Source organism: Dendroctonus ponderosae, unplaced genomic scaffold, assembly GCF_020466585.1.
Source record: "Dendroctonus ponderosae isolate FM_Combo_2020 unplaced genomic scaffold, Dpon_F_20191213v2 Dpon_F_20191213_4, whole genome shotgun sequence".
Lineage (NCBI taxonomy): Eukaryota > Metazoa > Arthropoda > Insecta > Coleoptera > Curculionidae > Dendroctonus > Dendroctonus ponderosae.
In genome coordinates this window covers 12,416,681-12,423,435 of record NW_026018611.1, presented here as the reverse complement: position 1 = coordinate 12,423,435, position 6,755 = coordinate 12,416,681, and positions in this window count along the sequence as shown.

Here is a 6,755-nt window from a genome sequence, read left to right as displayed (position 1 = left end):
ATGGACCAGAGTAAATCGGGACAGTTGAACCGGTTTTTATTTTTCTGTTTTATACAATGCCTACAAAATACCAACGGAAGTTGAGCTCACTAAGAGCTAGATGGACCGAAGAGGATCTCAAAAATGCGGTAGAGGCTATAGATACAAAAACAATGGGGGAAATATTCTCAAAGCTACTCTAATTACAAGAAGGCCGTGGGGAAGACTAAAAAACTGGCTCATTGAGTTATTCGCCTACTTTAGGAGAAGAAAATGAAGCGACGATAGTAGCACATGTAAAAAAGCTGCAAAAATTTGGTTTCGCCCCAACGCGGAATGCTATGCGACATATGATGTTTGCTGTTGCTGAACAGTTACCGTTGAAGCATCGTTTTAACGCAATCACAAAAATGGCAGAATACGACTCGCTACATCTTTTCCTAAGCCGTCATTCAGATCTTAGCATAAGAGTTGCTGAAGGTGTTTCATAAGTCGTGTACAAACTTTGAAAATATGCGCAATGAATGTCGCAAAAAAACTTATTAATTAAAAAATTAAAAAAAAAAATTAATTAAGTTTAATATTGTTACTTATCATTTGTTACGGTTCATCTCTCCCTGTGTGGTCCAACTGTCCCAAATTAGTGGTTCAACTATCCCGCAGATTTCGGGTTAGTTGGACCACATAACGGTTTTTTTATTTTATGTCTTCTATTTATATTCAGCAAATGTGTTCGAGTTTTTAGTATTTAGTTACAGTTCTGATTGCAGTTAGTTAAAATGTTTGTGACAACATTTTTTTTTACGTCAATAAAGCTATTTTTTGTGAAGATAGAGTCGAATCAAAAAAGGTGGTTCAGCTCTCCCGGAATGACTCTATCATTAATTACACAAGCCTTTCATTTATGTTTTCAGTTTAATCAAAGCTTGTAGTAAATTTCTTCCGATAAAATATGACAATTTCAGAATTTTGGAACGTCTTTAAGTTTTCTAAATAAACAAACGTTTCAAAAGGATTTAGCACCAACAAATTCATGTTTATGCACCAAATCTCTTATGATGATTGCAGATGACTTCTGCAATGTTGGTATTACAACACACACTTTTTTGGTCAAAAAACTAATCAATTTATTGAATGGCTATCATCGGCTTAACACTTGGATTATGCGATCACAATAAATTGATGCAATATCAATGTAACCAACATTAATTGCAACACTTATTTCTATGAATTTGTGTTGGTAACGATGAGTAGGTTATAGCACATGAGCCATGCCCCAATTTATTTGCATATGCCTCCAAAGAAGCGACTGATTTTCTCTATTAATTTGCTAAACTTATTGCGAACAGCACAGAGCTTCCACATTTAATACCATATAAAAAAAGAAGAAAATAGCTAACCCCCTAATTTCTTGTCACATTACTTGGAGAATTGCCGTCAACATCGTCATTGCACAGTTAGCAATCGACAAATAACTAACCCAAAACTGCTCACAATCCGCAATAATTTCGGGTCTGCCCTAAGTCAGCAATATATTGTACAATATATCGATCGCATTGTAATTCCAGGTTTAACGTTCATATCTGGTAACCTTTAATAATTAGCCCAATTAGGGGATTGCTATGTCTTTCACCAGATTCAAATTTGAAATATGGCAATTATACAATGTTAGATGGGAAGACGAATCTTACCGTATTAAAACTTTTAGGTCTTTCCTTTTCTTTGCCCATGGCCAAACGACTTTTCCAAACTGTTGGCGAAACGTATGCTGATGCCAACCAACCGGACTTGCTTCTCCAGTAGAATGCATTTCGTTCTTGGGGACTGGTAGATCTGTTAGTCAGTCTGCCTTACAATTCACATATAAAAACTGTTACTATCCTGATGCCGTACCTGCAAACATAATAAAGATGGTACTTTTTGTGGAATTGATGTTTGTATATTTTCTACCACCACCGTTCCTTTGTTGTTACTGCTCGCAGGGGTTTTGGGCTTTATTTTCTGTGCGTGGCCGTGCTAGTAATTGGTCTTTGTTTTTTGTACAACTTAGTTGGTGTTTTGGTGTATTGTGCCGTAAGTCCATTGTCTTCCGTTGAGTTTGGCTGTGTTGAATAAAAATATGTTATTTTTAATGTCTCAGTGTAAGTTAGGTATGGCTTTCTCAATTGTGTTGTATGTGTTTGGGTCGTCAGGTAGCATCATATGTTTAGGGATGCACTGACCGCTGCGACGTTGTAGTTTTTAGTAAAGTGACAACCTCCAGGAAAGTAACTGCGTTTACTTGGTCGTCACGATATTCTAACGTTTTTTGTCTTTTGTTATTATCACGTTCAATAAACATTTATTTTCATTACTCTGTGTGATCAATTGAGTACCTCAGAAGAAACTCAATGGGCTGCTTTGTTTTTTATGATGTCTCTGTTTGCGGTCGACTGAAAATGTTGGTACATTTGTGATGTTTCTTCAAACTAAATAGCTGTCCTTAGCAGTCTAATCTCGATAGCCTGAATTCCTCTCAGATGAGTTTGTGCTGCATACCTCCAGGCTTTAGATCCGTGCGTAAATGCAAGTCGGGTCATAGATTTAATTATCAGAAACGTGTTCGTTAGGAGCCGTTTACACACTCATACCATTTGCACAAAGTGTCTTGCACAACCCCATCGCACAAGCAAATCGTTGCGTGTAAACGCAGGTTTGAAGTATGTGCAAGCGGAAAAATTTGGCTTGAGTAAAATATATCCTGACAGAAAATCCACTTGAGGTTAGAGCATTGCCTTGAGCGTCTAAAGGTTTATCAAGACAGGCCTATAGGTGTTGAATGAAATATTTCTACCACGTGCGTAATTCCCTTTATTATATTATCACTTTAACATATTTATTTTCTAATGCTACCGTTGTATTTCTCATGTTATCAAACGTCTTATTGATTTAAATAACAGTTTGTATTAATGGATAATTTTGTTCAGAACGCCATTGTTAAATTAAGCTTAAAATTGCCTACATATGTTCGATTCAATTCAATTAACTACAATTGTTTCAAATGAAATCTGCAGTATGTCATATTAAATCTCGAGGTAAATAGAAAAATAAGGCCATAAATTTGAATTTGGAAAGGGATGCTGCAGAAAGAAGTAGGTAGGACAGACGTCCGTGGCACCTATTACATATACCACCAATAGTGCTGTTGTAATTCAACACGTTTCACACTGATTCTTCAACAACACAAAATGTGCAAAACAATCCAGTTAGTGCTGCGAACAATTAGTTATTCGCTTAAATTATCCATCTTGTTGACAACAAATACCATTTTGAGTGTTTCTCGCCAAATTTTCTTTCAGTTCATTTGCTCAAATTTGGCTTATGGCCTGAGTGTGTAAACCTGTGTACTTTTCGATTCATGCAACATACAATTGACTGTTCAGAGAGTATCGGTAAAATCGGTTTCGTCATGGTTTGAAATATTGTATGCACCAGCCAATGATATTTTAAATTGCTTTTCTTCGTCGGAGAGTCCAGTTTCTAGAGCATTTAAAACAGCTCTAAGGGTTTCTTCTGAGTACTTCCAATAGCGCTTACAGCGAATCTGCTCTAACAAGTCCCATATTTTGAAATGAATGACGGAAAATGCTCTTAACATACTTATGGGTACTTTTTATGTTCTGCAACCCATTCTGTCCCATTTTTTACAAAAATTAGTGTACAAAAAAGTTCAAAGTTCAAAAGTTCAGCAAGTAAATCTCATATTGCTCTCTATTCAGACTGATCTTTTTCAAAGTTTCACTTTTTGTCCGGCAAAAAAAATGTGTAACCAACATATAGTAGTGCTTACTCAGAGCATTTTGTTGTGTTACTTTACAAACAACCTACCCTTACAATTTATCAAATTGAAAACTCCTGGGCAAAAAATGGGACACGATAAGACGTGTAAAACTCAATTTTAATCTTGCATAGCTTTCTATGATAGCATCGCATTTGAAAATTTTTGCGAACTGTTGACTGTTGAATTAACCACTCTAAATTTTGTAAAAAGTTGGAATTGGTTTCTGATTCTAGAGGATGGAACTAAGTTGTTTTTTTACCTCAATTTGTAAACTACCCTGATATAAATGTGTGATAAACAAATATTTATATCGGTGGTTTTAGTACAGTCGGCGTTACATAAAAGTACACGGTTTAATAGTTGTATAAATCTGACTTTCTACCTTTGCGCAAATGACATAATGCTAACAAATAAATTTTTCTTTTATTAAAATGACACATTAAAACGTATTTGAGAAACTCGAATAATTACATGATGAAGAAAACCGAAGAGCACGACTTATAAAGATATTAATGAAACTGTCGAAGTAAAACAAGTTTGTGACATACATCGTACATATATTTGACGTATTTCACAAAGCCTGATTTACCAAAATCGGGATAATCGCCTTTAGGTGTCGTCTACTTGATATAAGATAATCAAGAATTCACCACTTGCCAGAGCAGATGAACTCGGTTGCTTCATCAAACTATGAGTCACAGGAACAAATTTACATCGAGTTTCACAAAATCCATCGTGCGATTCTTCCGATATAAAAAATACAATTTTTGAAGAAATTTTGGTATGCCACTAACAGCAGAACAGAGGACAGCTACATGATTTTTTCTTAATTTAGCTTATATCACGTCGTCTGCTTTTGAGCCACGGAAGGTCTCAGTGTCCTTTTGATCATGTGCTTACCGGAAAATCTGTATAATTGGTTAAAAATACGCGTTAGGGGTTAGAAACAATATTTAATATAGTGAAAGGAAGAAAATAACCTATCAGTGTAAGCTCTAAGATAAATGAAATGAAGCATCATGTTTAGAATCTCTAAGGCAATGCTTAGGTGGTAGCTCAAAAATCACCTAAATTCTGCTGTTTTGTCTCTGTCTGTGGTTCTACTAGCGGAATTAGTCCACTTTATCAATAAAACAAATCTGCTGAAGTGGTCCAAAGCGTATTATTTTGGCATATTTGTCCGGAGTGAGGGTGCCATATAACTTCACAAGCTTATGTGGAAATTTAAAAATGTTGCTTGATAAATAGCACCAAGAAGTACTTAGAACTGTTATTTCTGTCCTCAGTTCTTCTGGAGATACTGAATAACAGTAAAGTCTCACTCTAAGAGTTTGAGAGATTGAAAATAGCCTTTAAATAGAAATGTGGCAAATCATCATTCTACTGGACTTAAGTTTTGCCGATCATTATGTGATTGAAAAGTAGCAAAGCGACAGTTTTGTTCATCATTTCATGATCGTAAAAGGACGTCTTAGGGGCTACGGTACCGCCACGCCACACACTTCCCGCCTTTAATGAGGTACGTGCTGCTCCCATCTGAAAAACCACCATGGACACGCTCCAGTAGGCTCGCTAGTTGCATCTCATCCCGCAACAATCATCTCGGCTTCTGTAATAGCCTTCGGTTCGAGTTTATGAACCTCTATAATACGCAACCTAATCATTCATTGTTTGCTCGCTAACATTATCGATGAAACAGATAAAAAAACGGACGGGGTAGTGTACACTTATATTATCCATGTTTCGGTATTAGTATCGCTTCATTTTTTTGCCGATCGAGATAATTTCATTCATGATGGTCGCTTAATGAGCGTAGAAGGCACAGAGAATAAAATTTGTCGGTCGTTTTTAATTTAAGGAGGTAAAATGGAAATCTGTAGTATCTCATATACCATCTTCGAGAGACTGATGGGTTTTTCACGCTCATTACCATATCGGCAGGTTAATGAGAAAAATTCATTATTGATTTTTCTTGCGGTCAATGCTTTAACAATGCTGTAAGCAATAAAGTCCCAGATTTTTTATACAAGTGCAAGTACATATCCGAAGTCATATTTTGGTACCAACTAATGTACGGCATAAATGTGATCATATTTCCTTGAATTTCCTTTCTTTTCTTTAGCCTATGGAAAAATAATTTTCTTGAACAGTGGAAAATAGCCGAGAAAAGATTAAGGACGACTTCGACTTTTGCCTCGCGTACCGTAATATGCTATGAATAATGGGAGGGAAGGTAAATTGTCATTTTCATGTTATTGTAATGTGTAAAAGTCATTCTTTGGGTATCGAAAACAGTGGGGAATCCAAGTACTTTCCACCATGGGACTAAGAAAATAATTATACGGTCCAAGAGACTAAACTCAAAGATTTGCCACTGCGTGAAGTTAAGTACGTCCTATTTATTTATTTACGATTTATTTACACCCATATATGTAATGTTGTCTTTACTAACGTCATTGAGGGTTAGTGATGAGGAAAGCAAGACCAAGATTTGCATAGTCTTGGTCTTGGTCTTGCATGTTAAGACTTGGTCTTGGTCCTGATCTTGCAGCAGGACTCCTGCAAGTCTTGCTTTTATATAAGCCGTAAAATTGGACGGAATTAATTTAATAATAACAATAATAATAATTGAATTAAAAGATGATAATATTAATTAATACGAAACAATAAAAAGAATATCAGACTATTTGCTTTTTTAATAAGTTTAATTATTTTTTTAAAAACTTCTTGATGGGTATTTCGCCTCAAAAATGTTTGTCTTTAAAAAAGACAGAATTTCCTCACGTCTTTTATTACAGATTGATAAATAGTGCTCCTATTTTCCAATAAGAACGAATTATTTATCAAAAAGTAATCAAGAACTATTACCTAGACGGTATCCTGCGACACACTTAAGCTGTAAGAGGAAATTCCAATTAGTAAAGAAATTAATTTGAAAATTACCTTGACGTTTCGA